General features: G+C 50.2%; 1 protein-coding gene across 3 annotated transcripts in view; it reads left to right on the top strand.

Annotated features, from left to right (window-relative positions):
• ZBTB7C (zinc finger and BTB domain containing 7C) overlaps positions 1-21,477 on the top strand; it is a 351,048-nt gene that overhangs the window by 62,162 nt on the left and 267,409 nt on the right. For 2 of the 3 annotated variants that reach the window (XM_053902677.1, XM_053902675.1), the window contains exon 2: positions 7,629-7,856. The gene's annotated coding sequence lies outside the window, so the exon portion shown is untranslated. Of the gene's footprint in view, positions 1-5,606; positions 5,801-7,628; positions 7,857-21,477 lie in introns of those variants that run through there. The other variant, XM_053902676.1, reaches the window with a different exon arrangement.

Below are 21,477 nucleotides of genomic sequence, written 5' to 3'. Positions count from 1 at the left end.
CTCCCGGAGGTAAGAGCCAAGGTCTAGATGGGAGACTTGGGGAGGGGGGGACGGCTCGAACATCTGCCCAAGGACGAGTTGAAGAGACCCTACCCAGAATGGGATGTGCGCCCGGGTGGATGGAGGGGTGTTCCTGCCAGGATGCATGGGGCAGCCTGGGGGCGAGGAGCTGGAAGTGGTGTGGATGTGCCCAGTACATACGTGAGTCGCAAGCATCCCTGGCCGGAGCGTTTGACTCCTGTTCTAGAACAGCCCACCTCCGGGTGGTCAGGAATTGGTTTGAGAGGCAGCTGATGGCCCTGACCTGGGAAACACAGAAGAAAATGCCCAGCCCACCTTGTCGCCTTGCAGGAGTCAGCAGCTAGAGTCTGGGTTTTGCTTTCTCCTTCCTTCAAGAGAGGCAGAGAGGGCTCCGAGCCTGGCCTGTCCAGTGCAGCCTCTTACTGAACAGCTATCTACAGACTTCCTATTTTTACTCTTAATAACCATAAGCCCGGGGTTACCAGGGTCCTCTTGTTGCTATAGTGAGAGGTGACAGCGCCAGCCTTCCAAAGCGCTGGACCCTTGGCTTAGAGGAATAACAGAATCTGGGTTGCTTTATTTTTGGGTTTGAGAAGGTTTAACGCACCATTTTCCAGCCCTTGCAAGCAAATGGCTGTTTGTGCTCAAAATACACCAAACCTCAAGAACACAGAGTAACTGACGGTTTGGGGACGTGGGCAAATAAGAATAGGTAGAAGGTACTTTTTTGAATTACAAAAATGGTAATAAAACTTCATTAAGAACACCTAGAAAACGACAAAGAAATACATGTGGTTGCATTACCGTGTCACGGCCCTCGTGATCCTGAGTTGTAGCCTTACCAGCAGTTTTCTTAAATGTGCCTTTGGCAGAGTTAAAGACGTGGAGTGTATGTAGTTGGCAGTCTGCTCTTTCAATTAACATGGAGTAAGCATCTTTCTGTGTTCCTTCGTTATCTCAATCAGCATTATTTTGAACGTTTATTTATTTTTAAGACATGGAGAGACAGAGTGTGAGTGGAGAAAGGGCAGAAAGAGAGAGGGAGCCACAGAATCCGAAGCAGGCTCCAGGCTCCGAGCTGTCAGCACAGGGCCCGGCGAGGGGCTCGAACCCACCAGTCGTGAGATCATGACCTGAACTGATGTCGGACGCTTAACCGACGGAGCCACCCAGGCGCCCCTCCATCAGCATTATTTTTTTTAATTTTTATGTTTATTTATCTTTGGGGTGGGGGTTGGTGAGGGGCAGAGAGAGAAGGAGACACAGAGTCCAAAGCAGGCTTCAGGCTCCGAGCTGTCAGCACGGAGCCTGACATGGGGCTGGAACCCATAAGCCGGGAGATCATCACCCGAGTCGAAGTCGGACGCTTAATTGACTGAGCCACGCAGGCACCCCTCAATCAGCATTATTTTTGTTTGGATAAGGTCATGTAATTTTGTAAAACGTTCTCCTACTTTTCCCCTTCAGTGGGTCTCTGGAATCCACACTTGGTCTCCATCGTGCCATCTCTGTCAAAATTTTATTCCTTTTTTTGAGTTGGATAATTTGTCTGCCTTGTCTCTGTCCCCTACACACACACACACACACACACACACACACACACACACACACACACGGATTTCCTCCACTTGACGGCCCTGCTAATCAAAGAGTGATCCCAGACCAGTGGCATGGGCATCCCATGGGAGCTTGTTAGAAATGCAGAATCTTAGACCACCCCCTCACCCCCCCACCCCGCCGGGACCTCCTGAATCAGAGTCTGCATCTGTATTTTGACAAGATCCCCAGGTGATTCATAAGCACATTAAAGCTTGAGAAGCACTGATCTGAAACCCATTTCTCCATGCCTCCAGGAAAGAATCCATGCTCCTGGCCAGGTGCACAACCTGCTGTGTGGAGACCACATGGGGAGGAGCTAGGGGGTGAATAAGGAAGGGCCAGATCAGCAGGATAACTACAGGTGGTGGGCCACCGTGGGCCAGGAACCCTAGAGAGGTTGGAGCGGCGAGACGGCGGGTGGGGGGTGGGGGCTGTGAAGGAAGTTCTAAATGGCAAACCCATGGAAGATGCAACGCGGAAAACTGAGGGCCCCACTGGCTAGTAGAGGCAGGACTGCGGGCTGGGGCCACAGCAGTAGCTCACTCCAGTTTTACAGATGCAGAAGCCGAGGCACGGAGAAATTGAGTTGCTTGCCCAAGGCCACAAGCTATTAGGTGGTGGAAGTGGGGGTACAAACCTGATCCGGGGCCCAACCCTTAACTGCCCTGTGATGCAGGGCGGGGTGGACGATAGGAGAAAGAAGAGGCTAAAGGGATGTTAAGCTTCTACAGTGAGCTGGGTACTTTTTCACTTTATTATATTTAACATGCACACCCTCTTTGGAAGTGCACACCCTCTTACCCCATGTGACAGATGAGGAGGTCACTTTGCATCAGCGATAAGCAATTACCTGAGTTCACATAGTTGCTGACAGCTGAATTCAGGATTTGAACCCAGGACATTTTGGAGACCGAAGTGATGCTCTTTCTACCCTGCACTTCATCATCAAGGTGTGGAGTCAGTCTCTTCTCTCAGAGTAGTTTCTCTCCTTGCTGCCCACTTCCCGCTTTTAAAACCCCATTTCTGCCCAGGGACACACTCCCCTTGCCCATTCTTGGTGGGGAGAAATCCACGGCAAGTCCTAGATGTTTTCCTTCAATACCTAAGGTTGGGAGATGCCAGGACTCGGAGGTACCTGGTTTAGCATTTGATCCAGCTGGAAACTAAAGCCCAGAGAGCTCAAGTGACTTGCCTAAGGTCACACAGCCAGCTTGTTAGAGATCTGAGACCCTGACTCTGGATTCAGTGCTCCTTTCATGACTCAGAGTTGTATTTGTGCCTGTCGTCCTGGGTGCTGAGGGTCAGTGCACAGCCAAGCCGGTCAGCACCAGGCTGCTGGATTGCTAGAACAGTGCAAGTTCAGCTTTAAACTTAGCCTAGAGGGTGGAATGGATAAACTTTCATTAAAAGAAAAAACTAATAAAAATAATATCTGCTTATCGTTAAAAATGCAAGCAGTATGTCTAGAAGCACCTGAGAGCACCCCTTCCTGTCCCTCCCCAGCCTACTCCCCAGGGGTAACCACTTAGCGCTGTCTCCAACGGCTCCTTAATTTTCCTGCCAGCGGTTGGGTTTTGTAGGATCCACGCCACAGCAAGGCTATTTTTAACAAGCATCCCAGGCTTCAGGGGGTTGAGGAGAGGGGAAGAAAAAATATTCCATTTGTATATTTTTAATCCGTGCGCATTTGAGCAGGCAGTGGCTTTCCTGTGCCCACTGCCAAGGGTTGCGGGCAATTGATTAGACTTTCTGGATGCAGGGCAATCCTTTCTCTTCCCTTAACGAGGCTGGAAGGCCAGGGAGGGGTTCAGGCGATATTTCTAGGGCTGATGGCTGTCTCAGCTGGCTGCCTCCTGATCCTGCCTGCCTGCCCCCAGCCCTCTCCCTCCCAGCAGCCTCGAAAATCCTGGCTGGGTCTCCCAGGGCAGAAGAGGCCTGGGAACCTGACTCTCTGTGCCAGGCTCATATTTAGAAATGTCTCCAGCCAGAGGTTGGCGTGTGTCCCGCTTGGACTCTGGGCAGGGGGTGCGGTCACATGTGCTGCCTTCGAGTGGGCAGATTCTGAGTGGGCAACAGCCCGCTTTGAATATAAACACACTCCTTTTATGCCGAGGAGCTGGCATCTGAGCCTGTGCGCTTGGGCCCTGGACGGGGGCAAGGACTGGTAGCCGGATGGGCAATGGGGGAAGGGAAGAAAGATGTCATGGGCTTGACCTGGGCAAAATGGTGGTGGAGGAGGGGTCCCAGCTCTCTACCCCACGCACCGTACCCGCAATCCCACCCTCTGTTTTCTGTGCTCCTTCTCCAGGTGGCTGGAGCACTGCCCCTGCCCCTTAGGGGGCCCACAGCCCCATGGGAGCCAGCCAGTGTCCTGACCTGGGCTCCCCTTTTTGCCTCTAGAGTTCCCCGCTCTGTTCAGGGGCAATCCTGGGGGGCAGCGTGAGCGGGGTGAGAGTCAGGCTGGATACGGGGCCGCCACCTGCCGCAGGGTCTTGCTCCAGCTCTCTGAGAGCAGCCCGCCCGTCAGCCTCTCCAGATGGAACGTGGAAAATGTGGCCCTGACAGCCTCATGCCTGAAGGCTCGCTCAGCACTGACCACAAAGGTTCTGGGATTTCTAGCCCACCCTGCTTTCTCTTCCATGTCAGCGCGTGAGAATGGGTGAATTAGATCAAGCGATCTTGGCCTTAAATGGTAGCCTCCCCGGGGGAACAGACATCATGCCCCAGCCCTGTAAAAACTCCCTTTGCTTTTAAAACAGGTCCTCTAAGGAGGGGCAACCTGGTTCATTCATCTCGCCTCACATATTTAACGAGCACCCTCGGAAGTGCAGACCCCGTACAGGTACCGGCCCCACAGTGCTGGTGGGGGCTTCAGGCTCTCCTTCCATCACACCTCTCCGCCCTTTGCAGGCCTGCCCTGGAGACCAAAGTGGCTTGCTCCACATCAGCCCTTCTGAGAGGAGGCTGCCTTCCTGCAGCCTAATCTTCAGAGAGAATCCACATGCAGAAGCAGGACTTTCCTCCTGCGGCCTGAAGCCAAGCCCCTGCCAAGTGCTCAAGCTCCTGGCTGGGGGCCCCCCACCTCTCCCTGTGCCATCCTCCCTCCCTCTCCCCACATCTCAGGGAAGAGGGCTCCAAGCAGTGGTCAAGAAGGCTGAGTAGATGTTTTCTTTGTTCCTCCCGGGAGCAACATGGTAAATATGCAATAACGGGGTGAACAAACAAGCAGATGAATAAGCACGTGAGCGAACGAACGAAGGAACACGCAGAGAAGCGGGCTCAGCTCCACAGGAACTTGGAATTCGGAGGAAAAGACCCAGGCGTGTAGAATGGTAGCGCTGTGGGACTGAAGGGGACCCTAGGGATTGGGCTCCCCGCCTTTGGATGGGAAAGGAAGTGCAGGCTCAGAGGCAGGAGGGGCTGCCGCGAGGCCTCAGAGACCGCGGAGGTCAGAGGATGGTGAAATTGCCCAGGGCGAGTGAGATCCGGAACCGCGTGCAAGGCTGCCCTACTTTCCGTCTGCCACTGCCCTAAGTGTCCCTCGTCCTTGGGAAAAATTGCCTTTTCATATGGTTGGGAGTGGACGGCACAATTTTTCTTCGAGGGTTAATTGTTTTGCTGACAGCACAGATAATTAGGAATGAGAATCCCGGAGTGAGGGCGACAGCACCATCTGCTGTGAATGTGGTTCAGCCCCACCTTGCAGGAGGGCCCGAGAGGCCTCCTCTCCTCGCCCTCCCTACCCCCAGCAAGAATTGATGAGCTTTAGCTGTTTGCCTCTGGAGCTACAGCTGCCAGGTGACCATGCAGCCAGCAGGATAGGCCGGTGACTGGCTTCTAACGGGTTCAGCGTGTTCTCCTTCCCCCATGGCGTTCCCTGCATGACGTAGGGCTCCCTTAAGAGCTCCAAGGTTGACTGAGGACCCACTGGGCTGCCTGGGACTCAGGGCTAATGCCAAGGGAATGATTTTCTGTTCTTCCCATAGCCTGATGTTTGGAGGTCTGGTCTGCTGTTGACTGGAGGTGGGCGTGTGGGTCTGCACTGAGCTACGTGGCTGTCGTTGGCGTTGGGGTAATCTTCCTGCCTACCTCTGTGGATTTGCCACCTATCCTGGGTTTCTAGGCCCCGTGGCCTGTGCTGCTTGCTCTGGAAGGAGTTGGCCCCGTCTTCTATTGCCAGGTAGGAATTTCCAAGGCGTGACGTTCTCCCTGTGCATAGAAGCAGAGAGCAGCTTTGGAATCAGGCAAGGAATTCCATTGTCTAGGGGCAGATCTTTCTTCATCTGGGTGGAGCATTATGGTTTTTCTTCCCATTTGTGTTATTTAGGAATATGTCACATATACAAAAGAACATACGAATGCCTATATGCTTTTTGAAGGTAATAATAGTAATTGCCTAGTTTGTTCAAAGGTGCTTTTAACCCCCAGTGATGCCTTGCCCAGAAATGTCTCGCAGGTGGGAGCTATAGACAGCCAGGTCCCCCAGGAAGCTCAAGGTTGCCTGAGCCCCTACCCCACCCCCAGAAAGCTGTGGCTATTTATCACAGCCAATTTCCTCTTTGCCTGAGCTGCTCCCGTTAGCAAGGAGCCTGCACATTCCTGTCTTCCTGTTTATCACTGTTCCCTCTGTGCTTGCTCCTCCTAAACCCTCCTATCAGGGAAGAAACCAAAGGCATGACTGTTCTCTTCTCCCCATGCTACAGTAGCAGGCCAAGCATGCCTCTGTTCTCCTCCCCTTCCTACTCCTCTTGACCCACCATCCCCCTGAGGTGACAGGAAATTAACCTAGGACCAGGGAGCTTGCTGGAAAGAATGATAGTTGGGAGTCAGGAGTTGCTGTCTTGGCTCGTTTACTAACTTACTGTGTGACCTTTAGCAAGATTCTCAATGTCTCTGTGCTCTGTTTCCCCATCATCAAAATACCCCTTTATGTTGCTATTGTGAAACAAATAGGTCCAATGGATGTAAAAGCAGCTCGAAGGGTATTAGTCATTATACGTGTTGTAAGACATTGTCATCATCGTGCTTACAGAATTCATGGGACCTCATGTCCCTGCCTTCCTTTGCCACACTCATCCCTGTCCATGGTGCTACCCCTCACTGGTAGTGCTGGGTGCCCTGGTGGACGCTCTCCACCTGCCACAGCCTCTTCTTAGAAATGGGTTCACTGAGGCTCAGAGGAGCCCACGGTCAGGGTGGAACTCAGGGTCACAGCCATCCTGGGTAGCAGGAACGCTCTGCACCATTAGAAGCAGAGGCCATGACTGGTCAGAGGTACAGGGCTGTGGCTGGCATGGACCCAGTCTCCAGAGGTGAGCAGGCCTCCATGCTGAGTGGGGTAACTTCCAGCTGGGGCTTTCCCACCCCTTAGAGTGTGAGCTGTGGTCTTGGCTATGAGATGGGAACTCAGTGGAGCCAACCTGGGTCCCTCACTCAGTGAGGTTTGCATCCCCACCCTTGTCTCTTGCTCTGAGCCCAAGGGCTAGGGAAGGAGGTTCATAATAAGCCACAGGTGGGTGGCCTTCCTGGATCCCCAAACCACAGCACACTGGAAGCCTCACCCCAGGGGTGGTGGAATGTCCCTGGTAGACATGGCTGTATTCTTTGTGTATCTCAACATTGGAAGGAGAGCACCAAGTTCTCTCCTCTTTCCTGGGGCAATGAGGTGTTATGAGCTGAACTCTGAATAGTAGGTAGGATGAAGGGTGGGTCTTTCAGGCAGATAAAACAAAATATACAGAGGTAAGAAAATAGGAATGAAGGGTGTGTGTGTGTGTGTGTGTGTGTGTGTGTGTGTGTGTATGCACACTGAGGCCTGGGAGCAGGGCTGGTGGGCGGAACATGGGCAGTGAAGACCTGGCTGGGGTAAAATCTATATAATCACCAGGATCTGCAGGACCTAGGAATAAAGAGCAATAAGAGGATGGTTGGAAAGTTCTAGAACAGTTAAAACTTGGACATGTGTTTCTGGTCATGGGAGGCGACAGACGCCTCTGTTCTTATTGCAGATCCCCTCTGAAACAGCTGGGAGCTCAGAACGTGTTGCCACCTGTGAAGAGTGGGCCAGCCAGGAAAGCAAGAAGGGATGGAGTGGAGCCCTGCCAGGGCCTGAGGAGTGACCATAATCCACAACCACCGGACCTGGAGCCTCCAAGTCAGGAAGGCTACACAACCAGGGAGACTCAAGAAGAATCAATGCTTCGGCCCCCAGCGACATGTACACGGTGTAATGACAGGTAATGAACCTGGAGCTCATCTATCCTTTCTGAATGATGTGGCAGGTAGGAGAATACATCAGCCTGCAGTAGACATAAAATGTCAACCCTCAGAAAGATAACTATGCAAACAAAGTGCTGTAAGGCCTGATAAGATGATAGATGGGTGCTTTATAGTTATTAGTTTCTGCCCCGTGCACTTGCTAGAGCCGGGCACTGGAAGATTTAGCATCAGGTAGGTTCACTTCCTAGGCCTTATGGGAAGGCCTGATGCCTTTATAGATGGAGCACTGCTTGTTTGAAGAGCTCAAAGTAACAAATCAAGAAGTCATTATTCCCCACTGGCCCCTTGGGAAGCCAGGAGTTGATGCCAGTGGGGAAACAGAGGCAGTGAGGGGTGCAAGAGCACTTTCTTGTATTCAGGAAGCAGAGATACATGAGGGATAGATCTGGAGACCTCACTGGTTGGGGAGACTTCCTGATGGATTGAGATTTCTTCAATGATAGGGTGAGGCGATGGGTTGGTATTTTTTGTAGAAGAAAGGACAAGGGGATTTTTATGGCTCCCTCCATCCCTCCAAGGGTGCTAGATCAAGTAGCAGATGTCAAGGGTCCCTGGGGAAGGTCATGAGCAGGCGTCTGAGGAGCACAGGAGGGGGCTGGCAGATACCCTGGGAATCTCAACCAAGCAGTTGAGCCTGGGAAGTCAACCAAGCAGGAAGTATCAAACAGGTCTCCGGAGCCTAGAAGGTGGGGTTCTGAGGCTAGAAGGACAGGGAGCCAGTGGGATTGGAGACCCCAAAGCTGGTCTTTGCTCTATATGTCATACAGGGTAACACTCTGGCAACTTTCACCTTGGGGAAAACGGCAGTCTAGGGCAGAAGCAAAAATAGCTTAGGGCCTTGGGAAACTGATCAGAGCAGGGGGGGAGAAGGACCAATGGCCTGGGGCAGGAGGCCCAAGGAGGTGTGGCAAATTCCATTCCAGTGTGGGCCAGTGTCAGAATCCATAGGGTCAGGCCAAGGGGTGGGGAGGGGCAGAGTATTAGGACTTCTGGGTGGCCTTGTTCTAAATCAGGCGGAAAGAATAAGATGAGGAAGGAATTCAGAAAGCTGAGCCCAGCTCTAGGAAATGGGTCAGCCACAGGCACCAGGCAGGCCCAGGACTTAGCTCCTGTGTATATAAGGAAATAAAAGGGGGGTAAGCTCCAGGGAGCCCAGCAAGTATAGCCCAGCACAGCGGCCTGGGGCTGTGTCTCTGGATACTGGCGCTGCACTATTCACGTACCCTACCTCTCGGCGGGGAAGGAGGTCTGTGTATCTCAGACTTACCTGTGGACCTGGGCAGGGCTGACCCTGGAGGGCAGGTGATAGGGGCAGAAAAGGTTCAGCTTGCATGGTAGTATGTGAAGACTTTCATCATGTGTGTGGCCTCAGGAAAGGAGTGACAATATGCTTCCTGATCAAGTCAAGAAAGGGCAAAGGATCAGGTCTATGAGAAGGTTCTCAACCTATTTTAGCAATATTGCCGAGTACCTGTTGTGTCCTGGGTTAGGTGCCAGCAATGCAAAACTGTATGAGGCATCTCTGCCCCCAAGGGAGGGGGGTATGGGACATAGGAAAAAGAATGGCAGTGGGGACAGAGCCAAGACTCCAGGAGCCTCGGGCTCCCATCTTCAAGACGGGGACCATGCTTTCTCACTCACAGGCTGGTTGGGAGCATTAAATAAAATAAAACATGCAAAAACACTTAGCACAGCAGCTGGCACCATAATAAGTGATCAATACATTGAGTTTACTTCCATTACACTGCTCTTGGAGGAGCTCACAGTCTGGCAAGGGTGGGAGCAGAGAAGCCCGGGAGAAACGCATCCTGATTCCCAGGGCTTCAGATTGCTCCAACGGGGTCTGAGGCATGGGCTCCGAAAACCTGGTTGTCAGAATTTGTCTGGCTGTGGAAGATATAGTTCCAGGTGGATCCAAACACTCAGAAATGGTGACCGTGTTCAAGTGCTTTGGCAGTTGCTGGGCCCACGGGTTCTGTATGGGTACCGAGTAGGATAGAGGGCAGGAAGGGCGGTGTCAGGGATTTACAGACGTGTTGAGAAGAGAAGAGCCTGGAGACATCTTGCCTCCTCGGCTTCCAGGGCGGTTCCTGGGAGTGGGGCAGGGTGAGCTGGGTATAGAAACCAAGACTTGGGTCCTGCCGCAGGGCTGCCTAGGACAGCCTGAGCCACAGATGTAAGCCGCACACACGATTTTAAATTTTCTAGTAGCCACAGCAAGAAGGTAAACACAAGCAAGTGAAATTAATTATAATAATGCATCTCATTTGACTCAAAAGGCCCAAGTATTATCATTTCAACATGTAATCAATATGTAAATTACTAATGAGATACTTTACATTCTTCTTTTCATACAAAGTCTTTGAAGTCCAGAGTGTACTTGAGACTTACAAATACCCCTCAGTTTGGACTAGCTGCATTTCAGGGGCTCGGCAGCCACATATGGCTTGTGGCTACTGTACTGGACAGCTCAGGTCTAGAATCTGGAATTTCTTGCTGAGGGGCACCCAGGGGCCAGGTGTATCTTGAGCTAAATGACAAGACTTACTATTATGTCCTCTTCTTATGGCACATCTGTAACGTATCCCTGGGGAAATTAGCTTGAATAATCAGAGATGTCTTGAATCACTTTTTCTAGATGGTGATTTATGTTTTCTGGAACCAGCCCTGGTTATGGGTCCCCCCACCTGGTCTTAGGACCCCAGCATCCGCTGGTTCAAGGCTGACCTCAGGCAGTTCCTAAAACTCTCTGAGCTTCAGAGCCTTTGTTGAAACTGGCACTGATCATGTCTATCTTGCTGGGTAACTAGGAGGACTGGATACAATAATGAGTGATTACTCTGTGGCATTTGATGTCAAGAAGGGATCCATGTTATTTTCCTAAATCAAATGACAACCAATTTGCGTTCCCCTGTTGGCTAAGTCTGGCAAGTTTCCTAGCAGGCATTTCTGTAGTTCTGTCTGTTGTATGAGAACGATGAGGATTTGGAGATCAGGAAGAATGGGGAGGGAGGTGAGGCCTGGACCCCTGCCCACAGCGGCAGTGTCTATCTGTGGTCTCACCTTATCCGGATCTGTGTGGTCCTCTGGAGGAGGCAGGCTCTGCCGACAGCTTGTGCCCCAGTGTCAGCTCTGCCATAGGGAATGTTGGGGCCCCTAGGCCTTCATCTCTAGGGTTTGGACACCACCAAGGTGCTGTGTTCCAGTGGAGGGGGGGTTTCTGGCCTCTTCAGGACCCCTTCCCTGAGCCATCCCAGGCATCTTGGGACCCACCCCAGGGATCCTACCTCAAAAGCTGTATTTCCTTCAACGTCTCTGTCTCCATTCTTCCAGCTGTGGCCTTTGAGACAAAGACCCACCTCTACCTTATCACCCCCTGTTTTCCCCAGCCATAAAAATACGGATAACTCCCTCTGAGGGCAAGGGAACCCATTGCTACAGAGTATGGCTGCTCTTTCCAGGGGTGGGGAGTATTTTATGAACGACATCTGCTCTAGCCACTGGCCCCCAACCACCGCAGAAACAGTGAGGTTTGGTGAGAGTCCTGCCACAGGGAAGGAGGTTTAAAGAGCGCGTCTGCAGGAAGACCCCAGGTCCCCCTGGCCTCGTGTGGAAGGAGCAGGACGAGGAGGTGGAGGTCAGTGTCGGTGTCAGCTGCGCTGGGATCGTGCAAAGTCTACAGAACGAATGAGGGTCTCCAGGCCCGGGGACTGAAGCAGGGTCTTCAAGGCTGGGTCAACACTTGATTGTGGGTGGCGGGGTCAGCGGTGCTTTGAGGCTCACCGTGGCGGCCTGTGGGGCCCTGTGTTGCTGCCTCTCTAGACAGGGGGTCCTGTCCCCTGGAGCAGCTGGCTCCTGCTTCCTGCTGCTTCTGCTGGGGCCCGTGTTCTCAAAGCTGTCACGAATCAAAAAGGATCCTCCAAACCATTGTCACTGTGACTTAGCATCTATTTTAAGAGGTGACCCGTGGCACATTTGGAGGACAGCGGGGAGGAGGTTTCACAAAATCAAGCACATTTAGACAGAGAGGCAGCCATGGCCGTAAATTCATTGGGTGACTCTGTTTATTGGGCCTCACCTTCCCCAGGCCTTAATGTTCCCATCTGTTAAATGGGCATGAGGAAGCCTACTATGGTGAGGCCAGGTACACATGCATTTGAAAAGTAAGAGGCACTCTGAATCATAACCACCAAGCATCTGAAAGTATTATGGCAGCACCCTTTTCCTCACTAACTCTATTCCTTAAAATTAGTCTCTCTCTTGCTTCCTGGGGACACACAGGGAATAGTTTCTGATATATCTTCCATGCAGTTTTGCAGCAGGGAGAGGAGGCAGGCAGCCACATTGCCCTTGACTGACAACCTTCATATGGGTATTTAACAATTTTAATTTTTCATGATTCCTCTGATAAAAATAGTGCCGACTAAAAACAAATACATTTGTATTTTCCATCTCCTTAATTAGTTTCTAATTTGGGGGTTCTTATTAGCCTAAAATCATCCCACTGAAATGGTCCTTGGATGGTAAAAAATGTGCAAACCACAATCAATTCTAGAGAGATCTTGGTATTTAATTATGCTGATTGGAGCACTAGAGACCCCTGGTAACATGAACCTCTCAGAATAAGCTTGATTTGTGTAATTTGGTTTTTAAAAATTTTGGATGCATATTTATCATATTCAACTATGTGTTCTTGTTCTCCTTGAGATTCGACTCATCTTGTAGGAGATGGGTGGAGGAATCCACGGGCTATTGAGACCCTGGGATTCCAGCTGAGTCCACGGAGTTGCTGGTGGGGCCCGGCCTGAAGGGAGCACGGGGTCCCCAGCTTGGCTGGCCATTTAAAGATGTCTTTTCTTAAAAAAAAAAAAGGAAAGGTTAAGGGTCACACAGAGACAGCCTAAGAAACGGTACGCTGATAGAATTTGGGAGGCTGAGGGGTGCCTGGGTGGCTCAGTTGGTTAAGCGTCAGACTTCAACTCAGGTCATGATCTCGTGGTTTGCGAGTTTGAGCCCCGCGTCGGACTCTGTGCTCACAGCTCAGAGCCTGGAGCTACTTCTGCGTCTCCCTCTCTCTCTCTCTGCCCCTCCCCCGCTCGCTCGCACTCTCTCTCTCTCTCTCTCTCTCAAAATAAGTAAACATTAAAAAAATTAGAAAAAAAAAAGAATTTTGGAGGTTGACGGTAGGAGAGACTCTCCCATGAAATCCTAGAAAGTGGGCAAGTCTCAATGTATTAGAGATGTATCTAGAACCAAATTTTAGAATGTGATATAGCTTGGGAGGCACTGGGAAGACCCAGTTGCTCAAAAAGTTGTCCAAACCCATGGGTTAATATTGGCTTTGCTAAAAGTCGGACAACCAGATGTAATGTCATAGGAAGGACACGCACCGCCCGTGATATTTGCTTGCTGTAAAGCTGAACCTAAATCTGCTCAAGCCTGTAAATCTAACTACCGTTTTATACAGGAACTAGAGGAACACGCGAAGACACCATGGAAGGTGGCTTTGCCATCACCAAAGCCAGGCCAAGACCTCAGGACAAATGCCCCCGTTTTGCCAATAGGATGAGGAGGGGGAGTTAAGGGGAGGTACAGGGGAAATTATGGCAGATTACTAGAGTCTCAAGAGTCTTAAGAGAGACACCAACCAAATGCACTCTGTGGGTCTGGTTTGAGTCCTGATTTGGGGCCTACCTGCCACAGATGGACCAATCTGAGAGAATCAGTGACGTTAAGTCCAGGATGGATGTTGGATATCCAGGAGTTATTATTAATTTTTTTTAAGGCGTGTGATATTGTGGCAGCATTACATACTGAAGTATTTACAGATGACGTAATAGGATATCTGGGATTTTCTCTAATATGATCCAGATAAAAAAAAGATGGAGCAAAAATAGCAGATTGTTGCATATCGTTGAAGCTGGTTTGGTGATTGGTGATGGGCAAGTAGGGATTTATTATGCTCTTCCATTTGTGCATATTTGGAAAGTTTAATAATGAAAAGTATAATAATAATAATAATGAGGAGAAGAAGAAGGAGAGGAGGAAGAGGATGAGGAAGAAGAAATGTCTTGACTAGTTGACTGAGCCCTGAAATTTCACCATTAGAGCTTCATTTGTTCAGCTTAAGCCTTCCTTCGTCCATAACATACAGCTTCTCCTGGGAGTGTGAGTCCCCCTTTAGGAAAGTAGCAGTGGGTCCGTAGAACGTTTTCTAGTGCAGGATACCACAGGGGTCTCATGCAAAAGAGTTCCAGGTAAGGTCAGTTTGGAGAAGGCTGTACTGAACTCAGTCCAAGCAGATTTCTTCAGAGCCTTGGTTATGCTAATAGACACTGTGCATCTTGGGTGAGGGTGGGCTATAGCAATGCAGTGTGCCCTCAATTATGTGCTTCAAAGGAGAGAGAAACCTCCAGCCCCTTCAGGGAAAATCAGACGAAGATCAGAAACCTGGGTTCCAGAGCTGTTTCTATTTACTAACTAGTCATCAGTTAATCACCTAAACTTGGTCTTCTTTTCTGTAACCTAAGCTTAGTATCACCTATCAGATATTTACAAGAATAGGAAAGAGCTTCATACGCAGTGTAAAGCCCAAGACCAAAGGTTAAATTGTGTGATTTTCATTTGGTGCCACTTTCTGAAACTCGGTCCATGAATGTTTGCTTGGAGGCTCGTGGCTCTGTATACAGGGTGTGGTACACATCACCTCAAGAAGGGACTGCTGTGGGTGTCACGTGCTCAAAAGATACAAAGGTAGTAAAAACAAGCTCTCTGCCCTTGGGGAGGTCACCATAAAACTGGGGAGGCAGTGAGAATAAATAGTGATGGGGACTAGCCAAGCCATCTAGCCCTCAGGGCAAATGAAAGGTTACAATTAAGAGGAAGATGGGAGCACTCTTGGCTGGTTCGTGGCACTCGACCTGGGCCTCGAAGCTGCTGGAGATTTGCACGGGCCACCCCCTTGTTGGTTATGGATCACTCAGCTGGAATACTTCCCTGCCTCCAGCCTCCACACGCCCACATTCTGCAGCTGAGCACATAAACCTTGTTTGGATTATGGCGCTATCTCACGTGGGGGCCTAAGTCCTCCCCATCTGGAACAGGGGTCAGTGCTCCCCCTGCCTGGCCCTCCCAGCCACTCCCATCCTCTCCTCCACTCTGTCTCCACCTCTTGTTTCTGTCTTCCCACCGGAGCCCAGAAGAGCTGGGATTACTCATCCCATCCACACTCATCACTCCTGCCCTCTCTTTTAAGTTAAAAAAAAAAAGTATAAACCACAGAAACAAAGCAATAAATTATGAGTCAGAAACACCCAAGCCTTCATGTGGAAATGTTTATCACCTTCAGATCATTCCTTCGGGCAGTGAGAGAAGACAACCTGAGTGGGAATCGTGCGAAAGGTGGGCAGCGGTGGTTTAAGCAGAAGTGAAGGGATTTGAGGCACCCTTGGGAGCTGGCCTGGTTTCTGAGATGCAGGGAGCTGGCTGGGGGGCTTTGACTCCCCCCGTGGGGTGTGCATGCAGCTATTTGGGATGTGAATAGCAGTCAAGGGCACTTGTTAACAGAGAGCCCACGCTGCCCTTTAATCTGCACAGCAGAAATGAAAGAAAAGGAACCCAGAGAAGAACAGGGCTGGGGTGGGCACTTCAAATCAACAAGGAAGCCAGCTCTGTGCCACGCAAGGATTCAGAGACGTGTAGGACACATGCTGTGTCCTTAAGAGTCTGCGTGGGCAGAGCTCAGCCCATTCCTGGCACGTTTTAAGGCTCAGAAACCTGTTAGTACTGATATTCGGGGGAAGGACTTAGCCAGTGCCTGGCACATAGTTGCCCCTCTCCCCATGCCATGGCTTTCATAGCAACCACAGACCTCAGTTTGGGATCAGAGAGCCCTGCTCTTGAGTCCTGACCTCAGCACTTGGGCAGGTGACTTAGTCTTTCTGAGGCTCAGTGTCCTCTGGTATGAGATGGGGTAGCCATGCCTTCTTCCCAGGATGGCTGGGAGGAGGAAATGAAATGATCCAGAAAGAATGATCCAGAATGGGCCCTCAACAACTTTTAGTTTTCATCTCTACCTCTTCGGCCACTGACAAGTAACAAGACATCTGACAAGTGACCCTGAGCCTCGGTCTCCTTATCTACTAAATGGAAATAATTAGATTACCCGCCCTGCGAACCTCACTTAACAATGAAGAGTGAGTTTAGTGGGCAATGTATGTAAAAACATTCAAGGAGTAGAAGGAGTTCAACATTTAAAAAATGTATTCGTGTGTGTATTCGTGTCACGTATTCACCTCTACAAACGCACACATGCAAACCATACTCCGAAGAACTCCCAGAGTGGCAAAATGTGTCCACAGTGTGGGGCAGGTGGTCTGGGAGGGAGGCAGGTAGCACCTGACTCGAAACTGGTTTGCCTCGTGCGTTTTGGCTGGTTCACTTTCCCAGAGGCTGTTCGACCCACTTTTCTGGCCCGCCGCCCCACTCTGCTGGGATGTAGGAGAAGCACGTGGGGCCAGACCCAGCAGATCTGGCATCCAGCTCTGCCCCTGAAACTGCCCTATGTGACCCTGAGCAAGTTGGGTAACTGCTTCCTCAGACACAAAAATGAAGGCTAAAAACTGCCGGCCACAGGACATCAAGAGGATTCAACAGGACGATGAGTTAAAGCCTTTCTACGTTGTCAAGTGGTGACCGAATGGAAGAGGCCATCATCCTCATAACAGTCAGCCAGGCCTTCTGAGCCCAGTGGAACAAAAGATTTAATAACACTTGTTAATTGACTAATGTGCAGCCTGCTATTTCCCCCGCTTCTGGGGAGACAGTGGTGACTATTTTTCTATTAGAGACACTCCTTAAAGAAGCCTTCCCTGACCCTGATCCTCTGTTGTCTTTCTGAGTCAGAGGGTGTATCTTCCCCAGCCTTGACCGTTGGGGCTGAGATCAGCCATCCATTTACCCACTTATTCTAATTCACTTTATAACTCAGCACTCACTGTGGGCTTTGATTTACAGTTAATGGTTCATCTTTAAATGAACACTTGTCTGGAATCTTGCATCAGTCAAAGGTGGTGGTGTGGACCTGGCAGCCAGGTAATGAGGCCTGGAGTGCTAAGTCTATTTTTTTTGGCCAATATTTCCCCTGTTTCCCACTCTCAGCCATGTAACGAACCCTCCACAAATATGCACTCGTTTGATTTTAAGGCCACATTGTGTCGTGGAAAGAGCACAGGAATTGGTCGGGAGGTAGGAGCTCTGAGCCCAGCTTTGCTGTTAACTCACTTGCTGCATGATGCTAAGTAAGAAAATAGTGACCTCTCTGGGCCTCCGTTTGCCATCTTCCAGGAAGTGCAGGGTTGGGAGGGGAGGTCTTGCCCCGAGCCTCTGACTTAGCAAACCAGCCCAATGAAGTGTGTAATGAATGAGAGAGATCTATGTTCAGATTACAAAAATAATAACTGCTTCATCTAAGAAAAAAATTAGAAGTGTTTCACTGAGAAAGTGAAGGAAATTATAATAGTCCCCTCCCCACTCAGAGACAACCACTGTCAACAGTTCAGGGCATCATTACATGTGTATTGTCACCGTGGGTCTGGAAAATAGATCCAGATTGCCCCCAAATGGGATCAAGCTATATATTATGTTCTCCAGCTTGTGTTTTTACTTAATATATCTTGAAAAAAAAACTACTCATACACATCACTCTTGTTTTTTATAATATGACTTTCTATAGTATGGATATAATTTATTAATAGACTAGAATTAATTTTGCTAATGGACATCTGGGTGGTGGCAGTGAATTGTAATTGATTTGATGGTCAGCCACCCCTCCTATTCCGGGAGCGGGTCAGAGAGGAGCCTGGGAAGGGAGAGCTCGTTTCTAGGACTGGAGCCACCGTCTTCAGCCAAAGGCACTGCTGCCCAGAACTGGGGACATTGACGGTCAAGCTGGGAACACAGTGAGGAGGGCCTGGGGTGCGGTGGGCTGGAGCTATGGGCAGGCAGGAGCCTAATTGTGTGCACATAGTTCTTAGTGCGGTTCGGTTGCTCCTGGGACCACGGAATGTCAGCAGCCGGGACAAATGTGAGTCAGGCCTGAGTCGGGGAGCAGACGTGGGCACAGCCCTCCAGATGTGGGCAGCCTTGAGTGGCGTAGGCCTGGTGTGGGGCCCAGCTTTCACCGCTGTCTCCAGTGCCAAGGCAGGGAGGCCGGGCCACGGCGGCCTCCAGCCCCAGCAGGCTGCTTATCTGTCCTCCGGTCCTAGCCTCTTCGAGGCTGGAGGCCGGCGATACCTGCCATCCCCCTCCCAACTTCTGGGTCCATGGGACTGTGGGAGCACAGGCAAGGCAGGAGTAGCATCCATTTCTGGGAGAAGGCAGAAGGGACATTGTTGGCTCTTGCACCTGGAATTATTTCCCATTTCCTCTTTCCTCTTGTGTTTAACTGAATTAGAATTCTTGAATAGGTAAAGCATTTACACAGTTCAAAAATCAGAAACACACACAAAGACACATATACCCAGAGTTCTCCCTCTAGCCCTTTTGGCCCCATAGATAACCATTTATATAACTTTCTGGTTTATGCTTCTATTGTTACTTTATGCTAAAATGGAGAAATTTGAATATATATTTTTAGTTTTCCACCTTACCATACAAAATATAGCCTATTAGATATTCTATACCTTGCTTTTTAAATTTCCTTACACGTGTATCCTTGAAATGTCTCCATATTAGTACAGAGAGCACTTTCTCATTTATTTATGTATTTGATTATTTATTTATTTATTTATTTATTTATTTATTTTTAATAGCTGTGTAGTATTCACTGGATGTATGGATAGAAATTTTTATTTTTATTTATTTATTAAAATTTTTTTTTTTGATATTTACTTCTTTTTGAGAGACAGACAAAGAGCATGAGCAGGGAAGGGGCAGACAGAGAGGGAGACAGAATCCAAAGCAGGCTCCAGGCTCTGAGTTGTCAGCACAGAGCCCGATGCTGGGCTCGAACTCACGAACCATGAGATCGTGACCTGAGCCGAAGTCAGACACTTAACTGACTGAGCCACCTCAGGTGCTCCTGGATAGGAATTTTTAAAACAAGCCCCCTATTGAGGGACACTTGGATCATTTCCAGTTTTTTTTTTTTTTTTTTGCTATTAAAAATAATTCTGCAATCTGATGTCAGTCTGCACTATTTTGTTATATGTGTGTATACGTTCCATTATAAACCACCCCAAATCCTCTTCTAGAAGTAGGCAGAGTATGCATTTATATGTAAGCAGATAAGGGAACCAGACTTTGCTCCCAGATTTCTACGCTTTGTTATTCAGGTGACTCAGTCTCCAGCTCCCTAGCATCCCATAGTCACCAAAACATCTGCCAAGGACAGTGTCCTTTGACTGCCAACCTGGGACATTGGAAATAGTCTTTACTTTCATTGGCTCTGGTGGTTTCAGTAAAGACTCCATCCTGAGCCCTAGACCTATGAAATCTCCAGAAAGGTTGGCAGGGAGTCCTGAACCCAGGGGTAGAAGCATCATGGTCTAGACCGGTGAGAGGGTATGGGTTCTAGTCCCAGATCTGCCACTGATGAACTGGGGGATGCTACGAGAGCGTCTGCCCTCATCGCACAGGTGAGCTGAGTGGCCTGAGGTCCTTTCCCATCCCGACATGCTGTGGTCGTAGGAGCAACCGAAAATGGTGTTAAGGACAGTTTTAAAATCCTCGGGCCCTGGCTCGCAATTACGTGTCACTTTCTCAACTAGGGGCCTTGTGCTGGTGTTTCCTCGCCTTCCTCGTGGCCGGAGTGCTTTCTTTCACGTGAAATCGAAGCTTCGATGAAGCTGGCTTGTACGTGGTAATAAAATGGTGCCCGTGTGCAGATTCCCATTACTCATAAGTACATTCATTTGGCTACAGATTTGTGAAGCCCTTTCATTGCCAGTGCATGAAAAAGGGATATTTCACACATGTTTCACGTTAGCACCGTGATTTGGCTTCTGAGTGAATAAGAATCAAGGCAACAGCCAACCGCCACCCGAGAGCCCATTTATATTGTATTACACTGCAGCGGCCCCACCTTTGACTATGATCTTGTCAGATCTGATAAGATAATAGTAGTAATAACTTATAGCTTCATCATGTGGGCTCTTTCCCCAGGGCTTCGCTGCCTGCCTGGGTGCCTTCTTTGGGGTACGTCCGTTCCTGCCCAGGGTGTATCCTGAGTCGGCAGGTGCCTCCCAGTGAGCCTCACCCTAGGAAAGCGGTCTCGGCACCATTTACCCATTAATCAGTTGGTAGATCAATCGGTCGTTCAGTCCAATGTTGTCGCGCACAGAAACCCTCACACGCAATGTGTTCACACCCTGTGCACCCTCCTCCTGTTAGCACCACCATCGGCTCTGTCCACCGGGCCTCCAGCTTCAGCCCCACCTGCTCCCCTCTGTCCCTGGAGTCTGACATGCCTCTCCATTCCTGTCGCCACGCAGCCCAGAGCACCTTCCCTGGACCAGCCCCGCGGCCCACTGGCCTCTCTGCGTTTCCTCGTGCCACCCTCACCCCGATCTTTCCGGGGCACACCGTAGTTGCTCTGGTAAGCATGTTCACCTGATTAAGTCACCCCCTTATTTCCACCCTCTGCCGGCCTCTTTTTGCTTCTGTGATAAAGGTAGAAATTCTTGCCAGGACTCGGAGGGCCTGCCCCCCTTACCAGCCTTTTTCTGCACCCTCTTCCCTTTGGTTTCTAGAGCAAGCAGGGTTCCTTTCCTCCTGGGGCAGAATGCCCACGGCTCTTTCTGGGAGCTGGCTTCCCTCAGCCTCATGGGCTTCACCCCTGCACACCCATCGGAGAGGAACTAGGGTGTCCCTCCCCTGACCCGCTGGGCTGGGTCGGGTCCCCTGTTAGCCCCGATCACAGTTGAAATAAAAGTCTAACGAGCTGTTTCGTATCTCTGTCCTCACCAGAGGGTAAATTCCGCCTCCCGCTGACAGCTGGATCCTGGCACAGCGCATAGAACACAGTAGGAGCATACAGAATGAGGGCAAGTGTGTGTGCACTGTCTCCTGGAGGGCAGGGCAAGGGGCGCAAAGAATACAGGACCCCCAGTGAACATTCTTTTTGTAGCGGCAACATCAGAAGGGCACGGTCGTGGAACTACAAAGGACTCCTGAGGTAGTCTCAGGCCCAAGCCCCTCGTTTAGGGAGGGAGCATAGAGCTGTGGGTAAGTCTGAGGCCTCTGGCGTCGACCGCCTGCCTTCTTGCTGTGTGTCCTTGAGCAAGTTGCCTCACGTCTCTGAGTCTCAATATCCTCATCTGTAGCATGGGGACGATACCTTTTCCAGAAAAACATTGAGGGTTAAATGAGAAGAATGTCACGTTAAGTGAGAAAACCCATGCCAGGTGCTTAGCACACGGCCAGCCCTGAGCACACGTTGGTCGTTATTATTGTATTACAGGGCATGGCGTGGAAGCCCAGAGAGGTTTGGCATCCTGAGAAAGATCACACAGTAACTAACACAGCCGGGTTTTCCGTACCGGTCACTGGGGTGAGCAGTCTGTCGGAAGTCACCGGCAT

The sequence above is a fragment of the Panthera pardus genome, unplaced genomic scaffold (assembly GCF_024362965.1).
Source record: "Panthera pardus isolate Hobbes unplaced genomic scaffold, ASM2436296v1 HiC_scaffold_15, whole genome shotgun sequence".
NCBI classification, from domain to species: domain Eukaryota; kingdom Metazoa; phylum Chordata; class Mammalia; order Carnivora; family Felidae; genus Panthera; species Panthera pardus.
Note: the sequence above shows the minus strand (reverse complement) of the source record. Positions and strands in the feature narration are given on the sequence as shown.